The sequence below is a fragment of the Petaurus breviceps genome, unplaced genomic scaffold (assembly GCF_028583685.1).
Source record: "Petaurus breviceps papuanus isolate PSGF00001 unplaced genomic scaffold, PetGlider_PUasm1.0 128, whole genome shotgun sequence".
Lineage (NCBI taxonomy): Eukaryota > Metazoa > Chordata > Mammalia > Diprotodontia > Petauridae > Petaurus > Petaurus breviceps.
In genome coordinates, this window is record NW_027185664.1 from 3423170 (window position 1) to 3448436 (window position 25267).

Genomic DNA, 25267 nt, shown 5'->3' on the forward strand with positions numbered 1-25267 from the left:
TACATGACTACCAAAATATCTGCTTTTGATGCCTGAAGAAGTTCTTTTTAAGGCAAAAAGGGGCATTTGGGGTTGATTTCAAATGTCAATCACATTCCTCTTTTAACACCTCTTCAGGAATTGAGAAAAACTTGGGACTATTGTTGGCAATCCATTAACCCCCAGAAGCATTTTTAGTTAGTGGAAGGAAGAGGAACTGTCTTCCGGACTTTAGTTCTTTTCTTAACTTAATGCCAGAGGTGCATCTTAAGCCTTGGTGTGAGGTCACACTCACTTACCCAAGCATGCTCCTGGAGCCTGGGTTGGTTGTTTAGATCATTATTGATTATATCAGAACCTGCAGTTTTTAGTAATGGTGAGTCAGGGTGTTCTTTGCCCATAGCCATATTGGGTGCTTTTGTAATAACAAAAATGGAAACTGTCTTAATATACTCTCAAATAATGATTTTGGAAGTAGAAATCAAAGTCAATTACAACCATCTGCAAGGGACCCCAATTTTTGTCATTTCTGTTGTTGGACTGGAATTTAGTTTTATCAGATATGGCTTGAAGTCATACATCAGTCAAGCTTGGAAATCTTTCAGTCACACAGAGACTTCTTGTTTTACAGGCAGGCCATGACTTGCATCAGTTATGTGAATGACAGCCCAGAAGCTTCTGGGTTTCTCCTTTGCTCTCCCCTGTCACTGAGTGTTTTCTTCCCCTCCTCCCTCCCTTTCCTTCTTGCTTCTGGAGATCTCTCCTTTCCTGGAAAATCCTTGGGTTTCCCAAACCCAGTCCTGACTTCACACCTTCCCCAGAGAGAATGGCAAAGGCAGGGAGGGCAGGCAAAGCAAACATTATTGTGGAGGTAGCCACAAGGAAGCAGTTTGACTTCTTTTCCCTTGTCAGCAAGGGTCTCAGTGGCAGTAGGAAGAGGAAGGGAGAAGGGAGAACCTGTCTTCACTATGCCCACCTTATTGTCAGGTTTGGGGCAGCAGCAAAGGAGAGGGGATGCAGAGTAGGGAGTTTATATCCTATCTTGGCCCTTCCCTCTAGCCCTTGCCTCTCCTTCTTCTTTAACCCTCTACCCCTAGGCACAGCCCCAGGCACTAGTAAGCCCTCAGGCATTGGAGGTAAGGGTGGGCACTGTGCAAGAGGGAGTAGAAGTACCTACTTTTAGTCAGGGAAACAGTGGAGGGAGATAAATGTAACTTTTGGGTAGTTTAAGTGAAAAATCTGAATCCATGTTCTCATCAAAAGTTAAGCTCTCTACTACTAGGTTTTTGGTGTATTTGGGTTAGTAGACTTTTGTGGGTTGGCTGGAGAGTTGAAACACCATTTGTAACATTATTTGTATAGGAAACTGCCTTACTTCAGGGAACAGATAATGAAATATAACTCTCTGCTCTTGGCAGAGAAGTGAGGGCCTGTGAGAGCAGAATGTTTCATACATTTTCAGATAAGGTCTCTGTACCGGTTGTTTTAAGGTAATTGTTTTTTTTTTAATTATTATATATTAAAACATAATTTTATTATTATATGTTTATTTATTATTATAGTTCAATTTCAAGGATGGAGAAGTCTAATTATAAAAAATGACTGCAATGTAAAATCAAAAGGCATGGATAATACTTTTTTTTAAAGAAAGAAAAAAATGTCCACATTCCATATAATTGACTTAAAAATGAACTTTTGAAATATAATCTGCTTCTAAGCTGGGGTCTGCCTGTAATCATATTCTTCATTTGGGATTTGATCTATGGCATAAGTCCAAGGGTTTGGGGTTATTGTGTGTGTGTGTGTGAACAGAAGTGGGAAAAGGGCAGTAATTATAGGGCGTCAGAATGGGAAGTTATCTCAGAAATAACATGGCTCAACCTGCAGGTCACAGTGGTTAGATGTTAAGGAACTTAGACAAAGCCTCACACTGTTGATTTAATGGCAGCCTTTACTGGATAGCATACAAGCATGTGGAATATTCATGTGCAGAGGGAGGGTACAAGGAGATCTGGAAGCATCTGCTTGAGGGACAACTTCTGGATCTCCATTATTGTCGCGCCCCACGGAGATGGAGATGGGAGTGTAACGGCTCCCAGAAGGTGGGCAATCCAGACATAGTCTGACTACTAGCTGACCCTCTGATCTCAGAGACCCCGTGGTTCTCTGCTGAGTGAACTGAAGAAAGTGAGACTTTCTTAAACTAATCTCAAGTAGCTTAGGTAAAGGTAAACACAGAGGCTGAAAGTATTTCTTTGGAAACAGGTTTGTCAAGGATACCCTTCAGTCCTAGGAGCTGTCTCTATCTGCTTAGCCTCATTCCTCTTCTAAGTGAAGGGGACTGATCTAACTTGCCTTGATCAACCTGAATGAAAATTGCCTCTATGACATCCTTGAAGATGTCTTCTTGAAGTATTGTGGAAACTCATATATACTGGCAGAGCCCATTGTTTGTTGTTCTTCAGTCATTTTTCATTTGTGTCTGACTCTTCATGATCCCATTTGGGTTTTTTTTTGGCAAAGATACTGCAGTGGTTTGCCATTTCCTTTTCCAGATCATTTCACAGATAAGGAAACTGAGGCAAACAAGATTAAGCGACTTGCTTGAGGTCCCATAGCTAGTGTCCCAGGCCAGATTGGAACTCGGGAAGATGAATCTTCCTGGCTCCAGGCTCAACAGTCTGTCCACTGTGCCACTTAGCTGCCCCTCATTCTACTTTAGGCAACTCTAATTATTAAATGGAAACCAGTCTCTGTACAAGTTTCACCTCTTTACTATTTGTTCTGTCCTCTAGAGCCATGTAGAAACAATTTAAACCTCTTCTATGCAGATGGTCTTTCAATTAATTAAAGAGCTATATTACTAGCCTTAAATATTCCCTTCTCCAAGTTAAAGACTCCCCATTCCTTCAAGTGATTCTTACATGGCATGGTTTCCAGACCCTTCACTGCTCTGACTGGTATCTTTGGATATTCTCTAGCTTCTCAACATCTTTTCTCAGAATCAGTGCCCAGAAGTACGCATCACATTCTAGATGTGATCTGAGAAGGGCTGAAGACAGTAGGATGTGACCTCCTCAATCCAGGACATTCTTTCTCTCAATGCAGCCCATGACTAAATTGGCAGCATGACCCAACCCACCCCCTTTCCTCCTCCAACCCTTTATTAGCTTGTCATGTTACAGTGTTGACTGCCACCAACCTTGAACTTTAGTAAAAACCCTTAGCTTTTATGTGAACTATCATCCCCCATCTTGTACTTGTGAAATTTATTTGACCCAAGTTTATGATTTTACATTTGTTCCCCATCAAGTTTCGTCTTTCTTCATTCAGCCCATCATTCTCACCTATCAGTATCATTTTGGGTCCTGATTATCTTGGTCAACACGTGAGCTATCTTTCCTAGCCTTATGCCATTTGTTAGATAAATATGCCATCAAAGTATGGCAAAGAATTATGCTTCCAAGTCACAGACAAAAATGATGAGTAGAAAAAAGGCCAAGGACAGACAGATCTTAGTAGGGGCTATCCCACTTAATAACTCCTGCTAGGTTTGCATCAATACAGTAATCACTGTCCAAGAAGTTAACTCTTCCAAATCCACCTTATCACTTCAATTTGAGAATATCTTGAGGGGTGGGTAGGTGGTGCAGTGAGTAAAACACCGGCCCCAGAGTCAGGAGGACCCAAGTTCGGTTCTGGTTCTGGCCTCAGACACTTAACACCCACACACACAAAAAAAAAACTAGCCGTGTAACCTTGGGCAAGTTACTTAACCTCAATTGCCCTCCAAAAAAAAAAGCAAAAAAAAAAGAATATCTTGAAACATAATATATATTAAATCATGTGATTATAAAGCACTTTGCAAACCCTAAGGCTCTATATAAATAGTAGTAATAGTAGTAGTAGTAGTAAAGTCATACTTCAGCATTCACTGGGGTTAGGGTGTAGGACCCCCTTGAATGTGAAAAATTATGAATAACTCTAGGGTCTACCCCAAACCTTTATTTTTAATAATTTTAATAATATTTAATAGGCAAAACAAGTAAAACAATACAACATCCCCATAAAAAAGTTGGAGTTTCTACAGGAAAGAGATTAATATCTCTCATACAATACAGAATCTTTGAAGCAGCAGGTGCAGCTGCAGCAACTGCTTCATGGATTTCCTTCTTATGAGAATCACAAGATACAACCATCACTGCAGGAGAAAATGACATGACTGAGTCTGTATGGTAGAGAGACAAAGAGGAGGCATTTCCAAAGAGACTGTATAGATTTAGCCAGTGTGTGGAAACTTTTAACAAAATTTAATTGTTTATAATAAATTTATATTATACCTGTGATAATAAATGGCAAAATAGATTATACAGTATGCATTCATATGACTTAATAAATTTTTTAAAAGTTTTTTTTATATATTTGTGTCTGTAATTTTCTGCAGTACACAGCAAATCTCCAAAAAATTCTCATTTAATTATTGATGGCCAACCTATGAATAACCAAAACTGTGCATGTAAAATCTGAGAATGTCTAGGGATAACTGTACAACAGTTGTCCAAAAATCACTTCCTTCCTTCCTTCCTTCCTTCCTTCCTTCCTTCCTTCCTTCCTTTCTTCCTTCCTTCCTTCCTTCCTTCCTTCCTCCTGGATTTTTCATTATTTGGGTTTGCTGACTTGAGCTCATTCAGGAACTTTGGTATGCTTTCACTATCTCATTATACTTGGGCTTCAATTTCTAGCTCACCATTTTAATTATATTCTTTCCAGTCCAAAGATCATTATCTGTAGAAGAGGAAATAGAATCAAAGTATGAGTTAAGTAGTTGTGCTTTCTTACTGGCACGTGTGAATCCATAATCCCTTGTTTGTCCCTTGAACCCCAGTCAAGGAACTTATTCCTTCTCTGGCTTCCTCTTGGCTCCAGTACATATTAAAACAAAAACAAAGCCAAAAATATAACCCATTTCCCTCTTAGCGTTCATTGTTAAACTCAGTTCATTCTGAGTTTTCATGGCCTTCATATTATTTTTAGAGGATCTCATTTATATTGATCCACAGTCATCTGTCTTTGCTTCCATCTTATGTCCACGTCTTTTATAAATCTAAATTAGTTGAAGAATTCCCTTTTATTTACATTGCTCTTTTTCAATAGCCCTGCCTTTGGAGTCATTTGTATTTATGTTATCAAGATTTAATGTTTCAGAACATTCCATCCCTTTTTAGCCAACTTAGAATCCTATTTTTCCTTTCTGTTAACTCTGCAAAATCTACTGTCCCCCAAAACTATAGTATGTACTTGACCATTCCTAGAGTCTTCCCTGTACCTTTTCTAGCATGAACTCAAATAAGGAGTGATTACTTTTCCCCAAAGTTACCATCATTTTTCCTTTAGTGGACAGATCTTCTTGATCCCTTTAAATCATTTGTAGAATGACAATACTCCTTGTTGCTTCCTCCATCTTTTGAAAAATGAGATTATTATTTAAGCAAATGAAGAATTGTAATAGGAAGTTCTAGGAGACAGACATCTAGGTAGTTACCTTGGTTAATGAATAGACATCTAGATAACTGTTCCCTAGATACCGAGGGAGTTAAGGAATTTTTAACCCTTTTTTGTGTATCCTGGACCCCTTTGGCAGACTGGTCAGGTCTATGAACCCCTTTTCAGCATAATATTTTTTAAACGGGGGTGGCTAGGTGGCATAGTGAATAGAGCACCGGCCCTGGAGTCAGGAAGGCCTGAGTTCAAATCCGGCCTCAGACACTTAACACCAAAAAAAAAACCAAAAACTAGCCATATGACCTTGGGCAAGTCACTTAACCCCAATTGCCCTCCAAAAGCAAATGATAATAATAACATTTTTAAATAATTGAAGGAAATAGTAAGTTTTGATTGGAGATCAGTGAAAATAAAGATATCTTTTTTCCATCCAAGGACACATATCCTCTGATTCCTGAACTCTGGGGGTCTATTCAGATTCAGAACCCCTGAAATAGTCAAAATCTTTTATCAGTACTATGTCCTGCCTCCATTCCAAGTTTGTGACATTTTCCAAATTTGTCATGTATTTCTGCTTTCTGCCTCTGTGCTCTGTAGTCTACTCCTAACCATAATTTTGGTCCTCTTTCTCACTCAATTAATCCTCAGTAAAATGTTCTCCATCCTCTACCATCTTTTCATTTTCTCACATTAGATACATGATATCCACTAAAACACAGTTAGGTGGTGCAGTGGATAGAGTTTCAGGTCTCAAGTAAGGAAAACATCTTCAGGAGTTCCTGGCCTCAGACACTTACTGGGCAAGTCATTTAACCCTGTTTGCCTCAGGAAGGAAGGAAGCAAATGGGAAACCACTCAAGTATCTTTGCCAAGAAACCCCCAAATGGGTCACAAAGGGTCAGACACAACTGAAGCCACTGAACAATAGCAACAACAAATGTGCTTTCTACCATTCCTTTTATTTCACTTGTCTATAGAATAGTGACAACCACTATCATAATAACGTTGATAAAAATGAGATTTATAATAATAATAATAATATAATAATAACAGCTAGAATTTATCTAGGACTTTAAGGTTTGCAAAATGCTTTACAAATATCCCATTTGGTCCTCACGATAACCCTGAATGACAAGTGTTGTTGTAATCTCCATTTTATTAGATGAGGAAACTGAGGCAAGAAGAGGTTAAGTGACTTTCCTAGAGTCACATAGCTCATAAGCGTCTGAGATTGGACTTGAATTTGTTTTCCTGACTCCAACACTCCAGATCCACCTAGTTGCATTGGACATTTTGCAATGGTGTTCCTTTTGAATAAATTGCTCTCTTTCACCGATATAGTTCAATCAAGAGTCTCCCTTCCAACAGGTCTTAGCAATAACTTCAGGGTTGGATTTACATCCTTGCTTTAAGATCTGGAGCTCAACCTTGCTTATTACGTAGACTTTGTGCATATGTGTATAGGCTTTTTGGAGACTAGGAATTTTATTACTGTTACCTTCTTGGATATAGAGGATTACTGTTCCCCTCCACTAATATTCTTACTTGTATGTCTTGTCTGCTACTCTTTGTGGTCTATGACTCAGTGGGTAAATGCCAATCATTTTTTTTCTATTCACTTCCATTTTCCATTTAAATTTCTCTTGATCAGATTCACAAAGCTCCTAACAAACATATATATAGGGCATCCCAAAAGTCTTAGTGCAGTTTTAAGTTATATTATTTATGACATCTCACTGTAATATCCACCCATTTACAATATTGTCCCTGTGGAACTAACTTCCCTCTGTAATATTGTTTTAAGTTATTAAGTAAAATTATTTATTTAATAATTGAGTAATATTATTTAATAGTTAATAATATTTTAGTAATATTATTTATTTAATCCTACTGTAACAAACTTAAGTCTATATTTAGTTTATTTAAGTTATTAAAACCACACTAAGACTTCTGGGGACATGGTGTTTATACATACATACACAAACATATATGTGGTTTTTATAATTATATATACAAATATGTATACTAACATATAATCATTAATTATGTTTTCAATTATACTACGTAATATGCACATATCTATGTAATTTTATTTGCTAGCCCTCAAATGCCTTCTATAATTGACAAAGTCCTTCTTCAGCTGTGGTTCAGAAATCTAAATCCTATTCCCAGATATTGCCTTCTAAATCAGCTATTTACTATGTAAATCTATCTCTGTCTCCACATGTCACTACCTCTACTAGTAACAGAGTGTAGCAGCAAGCACCCCAACGTCCCCAGGGTGTCTGCCAATACAGGTTCCTGGATCTGCTTTGATAAAGGAAAGCAACTCAAAATGGGTCAACAAGCTTACTTTAATCAGTCAGATATGTATCATTCACCTTGTTCAGGGGAAAAAGGTCAGCACCCTGAACTTCAGAATACACAGACAGAATTATCAAGACAAAGACAGATCAAGTAGACAGATTTCCAAACTGTCCAACCATTACATCCATACCAAACAACATCTGGGTTTTAAAGCCGGGGGGCTCTGGACAACGGCTTCTCAGAGTTTCATCTGATCAAATCACAGAACACTTCTCAAAGTGAGCCCCAAAACAAAGCTACACATCAGGGCTTACATAGCCTTCTCCTGGCTCAGAGAATGTAACAACCTTATTGACTCACTGGCCAGTCAAAAAGTATCTACTGAAAAACAAGCCTCCCACCCCAGGCTCCAGGTGCACTTTAGCCCAGGGGCAGGGAAGATCTTTAAATTTACATTCCTATTACACACAGAGAAAAAAAAATACCATTTCTGCCTCTGAGACCTTTAGTTCCTTGTCTGGGACTTCATTGTTCCATTCCGTTCTTTCTACCATGTTTCCCCGATAATAAGACCTATCCCGAAAATAAGCCCTCCCCTTACTGTGTAAGATTCCTCTAAAATAAGCCCTCCCCCGAAAATAAGCCCTATTGAGATTGCTACTGTAGTGAAGGTAATCCCCTGCGCTACACGCTACATTATAGTACCCTCTGTATGCACCGTCTCCCCCCCCCCCCCCGGTGAAACGCACGCCGCGCTCCGAGCTGCATCCAATCAGAGCTGCAGCAGTGAGTGCATCACCCTGTTCTTTATTGAATTCATTATTGAATAAAGGTACATTTTTTTGTTCACATTTACCTGTTTATTAAAATTGCTGTCAATGTTCATTAAAATAAGCCCTCCCCTGAAAATAAGCCCTCTGGTGTTTTTCTGTCCAAAAAAAAAATAATAAGACACTGTCTTATTATCAGGGAAACACAGTAGATTCCTTCTGGAATTTAAACTCCAAGAGAGCCAGGACTATTTCCTTTTTGAATTTGTATCTCCCGTAATTAGCCCCACATCTTGCACATAGTAAATGCATAGTAAGTGTATGTTGAATCAGATCCCTTGCTCCCATGTGGATTAACAGAAGTGAACAGTCGCTTTCAGTTTTGCTGAGTATCAGAAGGCTCTTTATTGTATCTTGGAGAGATGTTCCAGGAAGATAGTGACCTCCCTGGTGTTTTTACAAGGCTAGCATCTGATCACATTGGTACCCTTTGGATCATGGAATTGTCATTCACTTCATGCACTTGGCTCTCCTGGGGTTACATCGCATTTTTCTTTTTTGCTTCTATTCTTGGTAATCTTACCTTTAACTCTGTGAGACATATTTCCACCTTAATTAAATTACATTACATCAATTTAACTGCTTGCCCCAATTCGAAATACCAGTGGGTATGGCCATATAAATGTGACCCTTAATCCTGTGCTATGCTCATGACTAATTTTATGTGTAGTCAGTAATATTAATAACTCTTGTCAACCTGCCACTTGATGGTTTACAAAGTGCTTTCTCCATAGCAATTTTGTGAGGTGAAGATCATTATTCCCATTTTACAGATGAGGAGGCTGAGAAAAGTTGTCAGTTAACCCATGGTCCTAAACTAGTAATGATCAGAGCTAGGATTTGAACCCTAGTCTTTTGGCTACAGGTGTAAGATCTAAGTTCAATATATATAGATATAGATGTATATGTATGTATGTATAATTTGTATTTAGTAGTTATTTTTCAGTCATGTCCAACTCTTCATGACACCATTTGGGGTTTTCTTGGCAGAGATACAAGAGGGGTTTGCCATTTCCTTCTCCAGCTCATTTTACAGATGAGGAAACTGAGGCAAACATAGCTAGTACATGCCTGAAGCCAGATTTGATCTCAGGAAGAAGAATCTTCCTGATTCCAGGCCTGGTGCTTTATCTACTACACCATCTAGCTGGCCCAATATATGTAAAGTGGTTTGCACATCTCAAAGTGCTATGTAAATATTAATTCCTACTAATAGAATCTGTTACCATAAGCAGGAAAGCAGGACAGTAAATTTATGGGACAGGAAAATTAGTAATATAGAAGTTACATATACTAGTTATATATAAGCTTCTTTCTCTGAGGCTGTTTATTGATAATAAAAACCTGGGGAACACTTGCCTTTGTGCCTCATACCACAGTGCTAGAAACGTGTGTCTCAACAGGACAGAGAGCTAGAGCAGTGAAGTTCTGGGGAGAGTGACGGCTTATTTGACTTTACGTTCATCACAGCAGTGTTTATTCAGAGGGATTTTATGTATCCAGTTTTGCTATGAACCTCCTGAGGCTTTGAACTCAGAAAACAGCAAAAGGTTTGGACAATGTTGACCAGATGAGTCATGATAAAATGGAAAGATTCAGAATCAAAAAGATCTAGGTTCAAATCCTTGCTATGCTACTTATTTCCTGTGTAACCTCTCTGAGCCTCAGTTTTCTCATCTGTAAAATGAGGAGGTTGAACTAAATGACCTCTAAGGTTCATTCTAACTCTAAATCTATGAATTTGTGACCTTTTTAGGACTTGTCTTTTCTCTTGGTTGAGCCTTTGTCAAAGATTACAGGACCCAGACAGTTTATTTCTCCTCCAGACATTATAAAACTCATCAGTTGCTTCTCAACACCTGGCAATCTTGATAGTCAGTATTATATTTATTTTTTATTGTGTAATGTCCTCTTTATTATGTGTATATGAATTATACAGAGTGAGTATTTCAGGCTGCTTTTCCTTTTCTACTCAGCATGCTTCTGAGTCACATCTCAAGACTGTCCAGCTGGTCTGTGCCTCAAGGAGTAAAATTTCTCATAGGACTCTCCCTGGTCCTCTGCTATAAAGTTATCTCATTCTCTCTTGTGTCCTAGACTGAATCCAGTAATTAGAGAGGTAAAGCTTCAACTTCAAAAAATATGTTTTTTTCCCAAACCACCTGGAAATGATCTCTGGATTATTCACATTTTGGGGCAACCAGAATATTTTGTTCCTCTGTCAATATGACTGATTGAATGAGATGAGACTGTAAGAGAACTTTCTTTTATGACCTCACTTAGGATTGGGTCTAGAAAGATCAAAGTCACGCACTGTATCCTGGATCATTACCAGTCTTCTGGCCCTTTGTCTTGCTACTGGACTCCAATGATTGAAGGAAAGAGTGACTCTCATGACCTTGTACAGCTCTGCCTCACCCAAATCCCATTGGCATTCAGATGAAGGCGTCACCCTTCTGACTTGTTTGGTCCTCTTCAAGAACAAAGGATGAACAAAAACAGCACCAGGATTGGGTTATCCCTTAAAAAGGAAAGTTGGAATACCAGTGAAATATTTACTACTAGGCATATTGAGGACGGAAATAGCTTTCAAGTGGTAAGATTATGAGATTGCCCTGCTTATCATCAGAAAATGTTTCCCTGGAAGCACATTAGATGACACAGCACTGGAGAGGGACAGTTTCACAGGGACAATCTTGTGAATGGGTTGATATTACAGTGGGATTTGTCTGATGTTGAGTGAGGTTTTTTTATGATATATGAATAATATTATAATGAAGTATCAGTCAAGGCACTATTATATAGGGTGTGTTAATATATGGAATGAAATCTATCATTGCTTTAATTCTAAAATGACACAAATGAACAAGGGTTCAAAACACATTCTACAGAACACTGTTTTCTTGGTGTGTTTTTTTTTTCTAACACCCCACTAAGGCTTTGTTTGTATGACCCCAAATTCATGATAGAAATTCTTGATTTACAAATAGCTGGCCAAAAGAAATCCAGGAGGAGATTAACATATGACCCATATCTTTGAAGAGCAAGCAATATTTACTACTTTATTTGAAGTCAGTTTGTAATGAGATGTCATAACAGCCTCTTTAAGAATGCAGATAATTAAAACAAACTCCAGTGTATAAATTTCATTAAAAAAAAACACAGGCACATGGGAAAATATTTTTCACAAAGATGGAAATATTTCATGCATGGAATACATATTTCTTCATGCCATAAAGTATTTTCCATTTATGAGGAGAAAACTATTCATCACCTTCTCTATTGGTTGTACCTGAATCCATGGAGTATACCTCACAAATTAAGTATAAGTCTAAGATGAGAATGCTCCTTCATTCCTTGAAGAAATGTCAAAGGGTACAAATGGATTAGGCTATTTATGTTGAACTTGGGTCTGCAGGCATTGTCCTTTTTAGCACCTACTTTACAAAATTGTTTTTGTTTGTCCTTAGTTCTCTCTCTCTCTCTCTCTCTCTTTCTCTTTCTCTCTCTCTCTCTCTCTCTCTCTCTCTCTCTCTCTCTCTCTCTCTCTCTCTCTCTCTCTCTCTCTCTCTCTCTCTCTCTCTCTCTCTCTCTCTCTCTCTCCCTCTCCCTCTTTCTCTGTCTCTGTCTCTGTCCGTCTCTCTGTCTCTCTCTCTTTTGTAGGAGAGAGGGCAGAGCAATTGGAATTGACTTACCCAAGGTCACATGGCTAGTTCATGTTAAGTGTCTGAGGCCACATTTGAACTCCTGACCGCAGGGCCGGTGCTCTATTCACTGCGCCACCTAGCCATCCCATTGTCCTTAGTTCTCAAAGAGGACCAAGGCATCAGGAAGGTATTGCTGTGACTTTCGAGTGAATTGGATTCTTCTCCTGAGTGAACTTAGAGGCAGATGGATACGGTGCAAAGAAAGCTCAATTTATAATTAGAAGACCTGAGTTTGTTGTGGTTCTGCATCACAGTAAAGTCACTTAAGGACTCCAAACTTAAGTTTTTTAACCTGTAAATGGGAACAATGTTGCTTTTACTCTCTGTTTCAGAGGGATGACATATTTATTTTATGAATACTTAAATAAATGCATGTTAACTCCTATTATAGAATATATGCTCATTAAGAGTAAAGATTATTTTTATTTTATTTATCCTCAACACCTAGCATATAGTAGGTGCTTAATGACTGTTGAATTGAAGGGTAAAAAAAAAACTTTTCACTTATACCATCTAATTTGATCTTCATATTGATCAATCAGTAAGCCTTTAATGAGCACCTAGTATTCACCAGATCTCCTGTGCCTAGTAGTATTTGACTGGGGAAAATAAATACTACACAAATAACCTTAGTAGAAGGTAATTATAAGGGGGAAGCACTAACCATCTGGCAGATCAGGAATGAAGGTGGTAACATCTAAGCTAAGCCTTGAAGAAAGATAAGAATTCTGAGAATTGAAGATCAGGATGGAATATATTTCAGGCAAGAGGAATGATTTTTGCCACTTGTAACAACAACGCAATATTCACAATTCCTATGGTGACTATAAACATGCTGGTATAGTTATTAATCACAAAATGTTACAGGCTCTCTACATGGGGGGACATAGCTAGAACATTTATTCAAATACCAGAAAGCTGAGTCCCCAAACCAGAAAGTCAAAGCCATTACAGTGACCATGGAGTTGGCACATGTAGTTAATGCAGTAAACACCCATATTCTCAAGCCTTCAAAACAAAACAGGCTCCCTCAGGCAAAGACCCTCCTCTCCTCACTCATGGTAACTGTTCAGCCTCCATGCAGCTTGCTGCCAGCAGCTCTGGCCCCCCTGTAGTTCCCGTCCCTGGAAGTCCTCAGCAGAAGTCCTCAGCAGAAATTCTGGCTGGCTCTCAGAAGAAGTTCTCACTGCTGCTACCACCACTTCTAGTCACTGTGCTGGCTCCAGCCTGGCCTCTACTCAGCTCTGGCTCCTTCCTGTCACACCCCTTCCTGCTACGTCAGCAAGTTCAAGGGGCATGGAAGATCTTCAGATCCTATTACCATTACACCACTATAGAGCATATGAATAGAAGTTGTTCTTATAGTCTATTTGGGAAGATACACGCACACGTACATGTATACAAACAAGTCCTTTCAGAGGTGGTTGTTTTCAAGTTTCTAAATTTCAACAATTTTTAAAAGTGCAACTCTTTCCCTTCACCATCACCCCAAACACATTGAGACCTTACTTGTATGCAAGATGAAATTATTCAATTTTGTTCACAATCTATGTGATTTCTTTGAATATACCCATCCGTTTCAGTGCTGTCTATGGTCATTTGAATCTCCTAGCAAACTCCTCTTTCTTTCACTTCTTCCTTCTCTTATTTCTATTCTCCTCCTCTCTCCTTTTTCATTCTTTATTTTTTCTTGTACCCACCATTCCCTTTTCCAGCCCTTTACTGTCTAAGTTCTTAGAAGAACAAAAATGTATATCCAATTAGTACCTTAGTGGGAAGGGCATTACTATCATTTAGCCAGTTCTAAAGAAAAGTCTTGGGAAGGCAGTGATATAATTAATTCCTAGCCAATATGTGAAATGTAATGTGGAGACTTTATAGAATTTGTAGGAAGATGGGACCTTAGAGATCCTTAGACATTCAGTGGTCTCCCAGAAGGAGACTACAGGAGACATTATTACTGAAGACTGAGGAGGTCTCCAAGACCTAGGAACAGACTGTCTTAAGACTTTTCCTATTTTGTATTTGATTACTTTTATAACCAGATATTGTGATACGTGATTTTCTTGTGTATTTGGTGAAGCCTTCAGTTCACCTCTGCTGTAATACTTGATTCCTATTGGGCTGTCCCCTGGTGTTGTTACCTATTTGATATACATGTTGGTCAGTAAATGCTTCAGTGACTGCTGAGATATCCCAAATATGGGTGGTGGGCTTCTGGGACGCAGAGGTGAATTGCAAAGCAGAAGAAACACATTTTTTTCCTCCATATATCCAGTGCCCAATAAACAGCTGATGTGATGGTCTATTAGCAAGGAGTGTTCCCTCCTAGCATAGTTCTTTGACTCAATGTGTAAAATCCTGTTGGTTTAGTCTTTCCAAATGATGTGGTGATACTATTGTAGCATCTCCCCATACTTGTTATCTGCAGATCAATAGCATCACTTAAGTAAGTCATGATAAACCTGAAAGATAAATTCCAATGATGACTATATTGTTAATTCCCTATGGAGTTTAAAGTCTATGTGTTTTCCAAATTAATTTGGCCACAGGACACTGAGACTTGAAATATGTTCCTGTCCTGGAGACCTGAGGTTATGGAATGCTTGCTGGATGAAGGGGACTCAGGAAAATTTTGGAACAAAATAGGGAAAATTTAAGCCTGCATCATGAGTGGATTTGACACATACTGTATTTACGCACAGGCTCTGACCTCAGAGCCAGGAAGATCTGGATTCAAGTCCCCACTTTGACACATACCAGCTATGTGATTCCAGGCAAGTCACTTACCCTCAATGCCCTAGGGACTCTCTAAGACAATGATGAATTGCCTTAGTATAGAGAGTTTCCTTTTACTAATATTTTATTTTTCCATGATTACATGTAAAAAAAATTTTGACATTTGGGTATTTTTTAAAGTTTTGAGTTCCAAATTTTATCCCTCCCTCCCCATCCCCTTCCTGTGAGAGTAAGCAATTTGATATAGGTTATACATATGCAATCATGTTAAACATTTCCATATTAGTCATTTTGTTCAAAAAGACTTGAATAAAAAAGAAGAAAGACAAGAAAGAGAGAAAGAAAGAGAAAGAAGAAAGAAGGAAGGGATGGAAGGAAGGGTAGAAATTATGGAAAGAAGGAGGGAAGGAAAGAAGGAAGGAAGGAAGGATAGAAGGAAGGAAGTGAAAAAAGTGTGCTTCAGTCTGTAATCAGACAACATTAGTTCTTTCTCTGGAGGTGGATAGCCTTTTTCATCATAAGTTCTTTGGAATTATCTTGGATCATTGTATTGCTGAGAATAGCTAAGTCACTCACAGCTTATCATCACACAATGTTGCTGTTACTATGTACAATGTTCTCCTGGTTCTGCTCTTTTGCTTTGCATCAGTTCATGTAAGTCTTCCCAGGTTTTTCTGAAGTCATGCTGGCTGTTATTTTTTATAGCATAATAATATTCCATGATTACATTCATGGTATAGAGAGTTTCCTAGTGATGGCTCCTTACGCTAATGAAATCATTGGTCCAGTCCCTATTCTCTACTGTGTGTTTATGTCCAGGCTAGACCTATAATATAATTAACAGAGGAAACTCCAGGTGACATACTCTCTGCCAATGAACACAAGCAATTATTCTGCAATTTATAGTCTTAGAAAGTTGCTTGGGACCATTCAGTTAAGTGACTTGCCCATGTACACACAGTCAGTTAGCATGTATTAGAGGTATGGCTTGAGCCCAGGTCTTCCTGATTCCAAGGCCTGCTCTTTCTCTGTGCCATCATGATAAAACTTTAGAGAAAAGGATGGGGATTGGACCTGTGGTTTCATTGATGCAGGGAACTCCTAGATGAGAAAATTCCCTCTACCAATGCAAGTTGGTATCTCTTTGACTTATAGTCTTAGAGAGATAGAGCACTGAGAGGCTAAGTGACTTGCCTAGGGTCACACAGTCAGTATGTGTCAGAGGTGGTATTTGGACAGATCTTCTTGATCCCTTTAAATCATTTGTAGAATAATAATTCTTGTTGCTTCCTCTATCTTTTGAAAAATGAGATTATTGGGCAGATGCAGAGGCAGGACGGGAAGGCAGGGCCGGCAGACACAGAGGCAGGCCAGGAAGGCGCGGCAGTTGGCAGACGCAGAAGCAGGCCAGGAAGGCACAGCATGTCCAGGAGACACAGAGGCAGACCTGGAAGGGGCCTGATCAACTTGGAGGGCAAGTCTTCCCACCAACCACAAGGTCCACTACCAGGCCTATCACCAAAGGGCTGGGACTGGAAAGAGCAAGATACAAAGCAAATACAGGGGCCCCTGTCCTGGACAGCAAACACTCTTGGGGCTACCACTTCATAGCCCAGAAATTTTTTTAAAAGCCCCTTTCAGGACCTCCAAAGTCCAGGATGACAGAGTGAACCTCACTTGCTCCAACCCCCACCTCTGACCTTGAAAACATAGTAACTCTTGCCCCAGGGAAAAACCCTCTACAGTAAAGGGTTGGGATCCTAGAGGAAGGGCATGGCTAGGAACCTGCCTCAAAATGGGTAGAAAGGAGACTACAAAGACTACTCTGGAGTCCTACTATCCTCAGAGGGAGGAACCAAACTCAGAGGGAGACAATGAGGACTCCACACCCAAAGCTGAAACATCAACAGGGAATGGGTCCTAAGCACAGAAGGCTCTCCTAGATGAGATCAAAAGGAACTTTGAAAATAAAATGAGAGCAATAGAAGACAAAATGAATAATTCTCTCAAAACCAAAATAGCAGAATTAGAAAAACATTATAATGAGGAAAACATCTCTCTAAAAAGAAAAGTGTATGATATGGAAAAGGAGCTCCAAAAATTAACCAAGGAAAATGATTTGCTAAAAACTAGAATTAACCAAATGGAAACAAATAACTCTATGAGGAACCAAGAATTAGTCAAGCAAAACAACAAGAATGAAAAATTAGAAAAAGAGGTAAAATACCTCAAAGAAAAAATAACTGACCTGGAAAACAGATCCAGGAGAGATAATCTGAGAATCATAGGCCTACCAGAAAATTATGATGAAAAAATTAGCCTGGACAACATTCTCCAAGAGCTTGTTAAGGAAAACTGCCCTGAGATACTAGAACCTGAGGGTAAAATAGAAATCGAGAGAATCCACTGGACACCTGCTGAAAGAGATCCCAAACTGAAAAGTCCTCGAAATGTTGTGGCCAAACTCCAGAACTACCAGATAAAAGAGAAAATACTTCAAGCAGCCAGAAAGCAGCAATTCAAATATTGAGGGTCCACAGTGAGGATTGCACAGGATTTGGGAGCCTCTACACTGAAAGATCAGAGGCAGTGGAATACAATTTTCCGGAAGGCAAAACAGCTCGGGTTACAACCAAGGATCACCTACCCAGTGAGACTGAGCATATTCTTCCAGGCAAAGAGATGGTCATTCAATGATATAACAGAGTTCCAGACCTTCTTGATAAAAAAGCCAGAACTCAATGGAAAATTCAACCACCAATTACGAGATGCAACAGTGACTTAGAAAGGTAAACAAGGAGAACACACACACCCTGCTATTTGATAAGAGCAAATTGGTTATAGACAAGTAGAGGGTATGACTGTAAAATATACAAAATGATGATTTTAAAAAATCTTATTAAGGGCTACAAAGGGACTGCAATGGAAGAAAGGGAGTGGATGAAGTGGAAAAGGGTAAATTATGCCACACATAGAGGCATAAAAACTGTATAGCAGAGGAAAGAAGGGAGGGAGTTGAGAAGCATATGAGCTTTTACCTCATTGCTTCTGGTACAAGGAAGGAATAACAACCAGTTATCCACAGGACTCTATGGAGAAGAAACTCAAAAAGTATCATTTTAGAGGGAAAGAGGGGAAGGAGAGGAGCTTCGCATGAGATTTGTTCCTGTCACTCTTGATGCAAAGAAGAAATAGCATACTTCATTAAGTATAAAAATATCCTACAGGCAGTAGGAGGGGGAAAGGGTTACGAAAGGGGGGTAGGAGTGGTTTGTAGGGAAGGAAGTAGTAAGGGGAAAGGAGAGGAAAAAGGAAGGGGGCTGAAAAGAGAACACTGAGGGAGGCAGTGGTCAAAAGGAAAACTATTAAGGGGGGGGAAGGGAGAAGGGAGGGAAAATATGAACATCAACAGGGGCAGGAATAGGATGGAGGGAAAGAAAGAGATAGCAATCATAACTGTAAATATGAATGGAATGAACTCTCCCATAAAACGGAGACGGATAGCAGAATGGATTAGAAATCATAATCCTACAATATGCTGTTTACAAGAAACACATTTGAAACAGAGGGATACACACAAGGTAAAGGTAAAAGATTGGAGTAAATTATATCATGCCTCAGCTAAAGTAAAAAAAGCAGGGGTAGCAATTCTTATCTCAGATAAAGCAAAAGCAAAAATTGATCTAATTAAAAGAGATAAGGAAGGAAACTATATCCTGTTAAAAGGCACCATCGAGAATGAAGTAATATCATTACTTAATATATATGCACCAAGTGGTGTAGCATCCCCATTCCTAGAGGAGAAGGTAAAGGAATTAGAGGAAGAAATAGATAGCAGAACTATACTAGTGGGAGACCTTAATCTCCCCCTCTCTGAACTTGATAAATACAACCTCAAAATAAACAAGAAAGAAGTTAAGGAGGTGAGCAGGATTTTAGAGAGGATAGGTATGATCTTAGATCTCTGGAGAAAACTGAATGGGGATAAAAAGGAATATACTTTCTTCTCAGTGGTTCCTGGCACATATTAAAAAATTGACCATGTTCTAGGGCATACAAATCTCATAATTCTATGCAGTAAGGCAGAAATATTAAATGCATCCTTCTCAGATCATGATGCAATAAAAATTATATGCAATAAAGGGCCAGGGAAAGACAGACTAAAAACGAATTGAAATTAAACAATTTAATCCTAAAGAATGAGTGGGTCAAACAAGAAATTATAGAAACAATCAGTAATTTCATTCAAGAGAATGATAATAATGAGACAACATACCAAAATTTGTGGGATACATTAAAGGCAGTTCTTAGGGGAAGTTTTATATCCCTGAGTGCATACATGATTAAATTAGAGAAAAGGGAGCTCAACGATTTGGACATGCAATTAACCTAGAAAAAGAACAAATTCAAAATCCCCAATTAAATACTAAATTAGAAATATTGAAAACCAAAGGAGAGATTAAGAAAATTGAAATTAAGAAAATGATTGAATTTATAAATAAAACCAAGACCTGGTTTTATGAAAAAAAAAAACAACAAAACTGATAGACCCTTAGTCAATATGATAAAAAAAAAGAAAGAAGAAAATCAAATTATGAGTATCAAAAATGAAAAGGGTGAATCTACCTCCAATGAAGAGGAAATCAAAACAATAATTAGGAATTTTTTCCCAATTGTATGCACATAAATTTGACAATCTTAGGGAAATGGATGAATATTTACAAATATACAAGTTGCCGAGATTAACTGAAGAGGAAGTAAATTACTTAAATAATCCCATCTCAGAAAAAGAAATTGAACAAGCCATCAGTCAACTCTCTAGGAAAAAATCTGCAGGGCCAGATGGATTCACTAGCGAATTCTATCAAACATTTAAAGAACAATTGATTCCAATACTCTACAAACTATTTGGGAAAATTACTGAAGGAGTCCTAAAAATTCTTTTTATGACACAAATATGGTACTGATATCTAAATCAGGAAGAGATTAATCAGGGAAAGAAAAGTATAGACCAATCTCCCTCATGAATATAGATGCAAAAATTCTAAATAAAATACTAGAAAAAAGACTACAGCAACTTATCTCAAGAATAATACACTTTGATCAGGCAGGATTTGTTCCAGGAATGCAAGGATGGTTTAATATTAGGAAAACCATCAGTTTAATTGATCATATCAACAATAAAACTAGCAGAAACCACATGATCATCTCAATAGATGAAAAAAAGGCTTTTGAAATACAACATCCATTCCTATTAAAAACATCAGAAATAAATGGAGCCCTCCTTAAAATGATAGGTAGAATCTATTTAAAGCCATCAGCAAGTATTATATGTAATGGGGAGAAGCTAGAAGCATTTCCCATAAGATCAGGGGTGAAACAAGGGTGTCCACTATCACCCCTCTTATTCAATCTGGTGCTAGAAATGTTAGCAGTAGCAATTAAAAAATAAAAAGGAATCAAATTATGCAAAGAAGAGACCAAGCAACCACTTTTTGCAGATGATATGATGATATACTTAGAGAATCCTAGAGAATCAAGTAAAAAACTACTTGAGACAATAAATAAATTTGGTAAAGTTGCAGGATATAAAATAAACCCACATAAATCCTCGGCATTCCTATATATTTCCAATGAAATTCAATAGCAAGAGATAGAAGGAGAAATCCCATTTAAAGTTACTGTAGACATTATAAAATATTTGTGAATCTACCTGCTGAAACAAACCCAGGACCTATATGACCATAGCTACAAAACACTTTTCACACAAATAAAGTCAGATGTAACTAATTGGAAAAATATCAATTCCTCATGGCTGGGTCAAGCTAATATAATAAAAATGACAATTTTACCTAAATTAAATTATATATTTAGTGCCATACCAATTAATTTACCAAATCTACTTTATAGAGCTAGAAAAAATAGTAACAAAATTCATTTGGAAGAATAAACTGTCCAGAATATCAAGGGAATTAATGAAAAGAAATGCTAGGGAAGGTGGACTATCTATACCATATTTCAATCTGTATTATAAAGCAGCAGTCATCAAAACTACTTGGTATTGGCTGAGGAGTAGAGGAGTGGATCAATGGAATAGAATAGGCACACAAGATTCAGAAGTCAATGACTATAGTAATCTATTGTTTGATAAACCCCCAGACCCTGGTTTTTGGGATAAGAACTCACTATTTGATAAAAACTGCTGGGAAAACTGGAATATAGTATGGCAGAAACTGGGCATAGACCATTGTCTAACACCATATACAAAATCAAGTCTAAATGGGTGCATGATCTAGGTATAAAGGTTGATACTGTAAGCAGTCTCCTAAAACAAGGAATAGTTTACCTATCAGACTTATGGAGAGGGAAAAACTTTATGACTAAACAAGAATTAGAGAACATAATGAAATGTAAAATGGATAATTTTGACTTCATGAAATTGAAAAGCTTCTGTACAAACAAAGCCAATGTAACCAAGATTAAGAGGGAGGTGGGGAATTGGGAAAGAATTTTTGCATCTTATGTCTCTGACAAAGGACTAATTTCTAAATTATACAGAGAATTGAGTCAAATCTATAAGAATACAAGTCATTCCCCAATTGATAAATGGTCAAAGGATATGAACAGGCAGTTTTCAGAGAAAGAAATTAAAGATATCTATAGGCACATGAAGAAATGCTCTAATTAACTATTGATTAGAGAAATGCAAATCAAAACAACTCTGAGGTACCACATCTCACCAGTCAGATTGGCTAAGATGACAAAACAGGAAAATGAGAAATGCTGGAGAGGATGTGGGCAAATTAGAACACTAATGCATTGCTGGTGGAGTTGTGAACTGATCCAGCCTTTCTGGAGAGCAATCTGGAATTATGCCCAAAGGGCTATAAATACTTTCATACCCTTTGATCCAGCAATACCTCTCCTAGGGTTATATCCCAAAGAGATCATAGAAGTGGGAGAAAGACCCATATGTACAAAAAATGTTTACAGCAGCTCTTTTTGTGGTGGCAAAGAATTGGAAATTAAAGGGGTGCCCATCAATTGGGGAATGGCTGAACAAGTTGTGGTATATACATGTTATGGATTACTATTGTGCTATAAGAAACAAGGAGCAGACGGTCTTCATATTTACCTGGAGAGGCTTATACAAACTGATGCTGAGTGAGAAGAGTAGAACCAGGAGAACTTTGTACACAATTTCAGACACAACGTGTGTGTGATGACCAGCTTTGATAGACTGGACTCCTCTCAGCAATGCAGTGATATAAGTCAATCCCAAAAGACTCATGATGGAGAGAAATATGTGCATCCAGAGAAAGAACTAGAAAGAACTGAGTTTATATCCAGGTGGAAGCAAAATACCTGATCTTTTTCCTTCTCTTATTTGGTTTCATGTCCTCTTTACCATTTTTCATTCCAACTGATACAATCTGTCTTTATAACCTGACTAATGTATAATGTGAAAGTATTTACAGATCCTATACTTGACTAAATGCCGCCATGGGGGGGAAGGGAGGGAGGGGGAAAAAATGTGAAACTCAAGGATTGGCTCAGATGTAAAGGCTCTCTCGATCCAGGGATGTATGTAAAGTGTATAGCAATTTTGCTTTGATTCAGGCAGAGTCCTGTCTGTTGGTCTTTAGTTCTCTGCTTATATTTTCTCTGAAGTTCACAGTACTGACTTTTCCCCTGAACTAGTAAATGTAATTTTAAAAGATTGTTGACCCTTTAAACAGCTATCTTTCCTAGTAAAGCAGATATAAGAACCTGTGCTGGCAGCCATCCTGGGTATGCCGCTACAGAGACTGGCCACTATTTAGTTTTCCCTTTTTAGATTTGGGAACAGAATTTACTCAGTTTGAAATCCTAACAGACCATGCGGCTCCATTTCTCCTTTTCTGAAGATGGATTGGATTGTGCAGGGCTTTTTTTGGGATCAGCAAGTACAATGCTGGAGAAGAATGTTAATTTTATTTTGTGTACTCGCTGGATTTAATAACTTCAGTGAGAACAAATAATTGCTAAACAGATAATTCTATAATTACTTAAAGATGAAGAAAAACTTGAAAATGACTCAGGATATGAAAGGTATTAGAGAAAAGAAATAGACTTCCTATAGAAGGTCAAAGATTACATTTAAATCAGATGTTTTACAGAGAGATGATCTATCCTTATCTCTAAGGGCCAAATTCTGCTCTCAGTTTGGCTCCCTATTGGGGAGACCAAAAGGGTAGAAAAAGTTTATTTTAGAACTAACAATAAAACAATTTGTGAATTTGGAAGTGTCCAAGCCAATGAGCTGAAAGAAAGGCCTGGTAGCCATTAACTCATTAATCCCTACAATAGCTCAGTTTCCCCCATTCTCTCTGCTGCTCAGAATAAAACTTTATGCATCAAGGAGAGGGTTTGCTTTCCCTGATGTCATTGGGGCTATGAGAGTTAGGTAGGTCTCAATGTTTACATTTCTAAGGCACCACCTGGGGAATAGATAAGGTTGTACTCCATCGCCCTGGAATAAGTCAGCATACTTCCCACTTTATAGATTTTGGAACTGAAATGTCCTTAGAGCATGTATTCCAACTCCTTCGTTTAAAGAAATGAAACCTAGTGATATTACATGATTTGCAGGTTAAATATCAGGAAGCAGAGAATCTACTAGCTCCCAGTTCAATGCTCTTCTTTTCCCACTATTCCGTGCAACTTACTCAGTCTTGACTTCAAGAAAAGTTAATTTCCAGTGTGGGAGTTCCCTCCACTAATGCAGATTGTGGCCAATCCATGACCTACTAACTAGGTCCTAAGCAGAGATGTATGGGAGTTGAATGAATAGTGTCACACATCGAGTGGGAATCAAGGCAGGTTTCGAATGTAGGTCTTGCTGATGTCAAGCTCAACACACTATATCACATTGCTTCTTAACTGTTCATAATGTCATAGAATGTTAGAAGGATCCATAGAAGGTATACCACCATCTCATTTCATAAACGATGAAACTAAGACTTCTGTGACTACTAGAACCCACAATGTTTTTTTTTCCTCATGCTGAATTCCTAACACTTCCAGTCCATATCATTCACATGACATTTAATGCTTTGTATTTAAATTAATGATCAGTGATAAGTGGCACAGTGGGTAGTGTGCTATGACTGAAGTCAGGAAGATCTGAGTTCAAATGCTGTCTCAGTGTGACTCTGCACAAGTCACTTAACTTTTTTTGCCTCAGTTTCCTTCGCTGTAAAATGAACTGGAGAAGAAAATGGCAAACCAAAGTCAAGAAAACCCCAAATGAAGTCACAACGAGTTGGACACAACTGAAACAGATTGAAAAGCAATTTAAATGAATGATCAGTGATAAAGCATTTATTAATTATTGTATATCTGCCAGGCACTGTGTTGACCAACTGAGGATACAAATGCATGAAAGTAACACAGTCCCTGCCCTCATGGAGCTTACATTTAATAGCAAAAGGGAGCTAGAACAGAGATGCTGTGTGATATTTTGGAAATGGCTAGGGAGTAGAGGCCTAATTCCTGGCCAGATAAGATGAAAGCTTGCCAATCAGAGCCCAAGGTGGCTTCAAGGTCAGAGTCTAAGCCCAATTAATATTTGTTGGTTGTCTAAATGAATGAATAACTTAGGGAGAAAGATATAAGGCTTACCCCTTTGAGCCTTACATACCATCGGAGACAGAAGAGAGTCCCGGAAGGAAAGATTGGCTCTGTTCTAGGGAGCCCAGCTTCATCCTCTGGGGCAGAGGTAGCAAACGCCCTCTGAGCACCACCCCAACCAGGTTATAATGCCACTGGGAAACATTTAACCAAATAAATACACAATGGAACATAGATAATGTTAATATGTGGTTCTGAAAGTCAATATGCAGCCTTCAGGGCTCTTTATGTGTGGCTTAGTAGCTTTTTTTCTTTTTGAGTTTGACGTCGCTGTTCTAGGGCAAGCTATCTTTTTTCCTGAAAAGAGAAGTCCGGGTCAGATAACACAAGCCGTCCTTTCGCCAGTACCTGGCTAAAGGAAATCGGTTGTTCTCAGTGTGTAGTGAATGTGGCCTACAAAAGAACAAACACAGATCCAAATCACGTTGGATCTCTTTTCAATATTTTTCATTCCTGTCTGGTTGCACTATGTATATTTTAAAAGTATTTTAAATTTATGGATGTCTTAACTTTCATGGATCAGCAAGCCAA

The 25267-nt window shown here is 38.3% G+C and overlaps 1 protein-coding gene across 1 annotated transcript in view; it reads left to right on the forward strand.

The window, feature by feature from the left end:
- The window catches only part of LOC138171530 (collagen and calcium-binding EGF domain-containing protein 1-like), a 349937-nt gene that overhangs the window by 104790 nt on the left and 219880 nt on the right, over positions 1–25267 (forward strand). The window lies entirely within an intron of this gene.